Below are 404 nucleotides of genomic sequence, written 5' to 3'. Positions count from 1 at the left end.
TTTTAAAACTTGCCCTGTTCAAGCCTGCTGGGTGCTACCTCTAGCAGGAGGATAACACGGTGTAGGCAGCACAAATCGTTTTAGTTTTTCTCTCTGCTGACAGCACTCTACATTTACAAACAACAGAGCTACGTATTGGAATCAACCGGAATTCTCCTTTAATACAAAACACAGAACAGGAGATTTATTAGAGAGGGTCTGTCTTTGACAGTACAACTATGTAGTATAAGGTGACCAGACGTCCTCTTCTGCCCAAACTTGTCCACTTTTTACGTTGTATCCGGGGAGTCCGGGGGGGTTTATAAATTCATGAAAACGTCCGGAATTCGCGGTTTTCCAGATCTCAAAGCTCACATGGACAGCGAAAAAACTTATCTTATTACATTGAAAAGGTTTTAAGAGAT

Source organism: Etheostoma spectabile, chromosome 20 (genome assembly GCF_008692095.1).
Source record: "Etheostoma spectabile isolate EspeVRDwgs_2016 chromosome 20, UIUC_Espe_1.0, whole genome shotgun sequence".
Taxonomy (NCBI): domain Eukaryota; kingdom Metazoa; phylum Chordata; class Actinopteri; order Perciformes; family Percidae; genus Etheostoma; species Etheostoma spectabile.
This window is presented reverse-complemented; position numbering follows the sequence as displayed.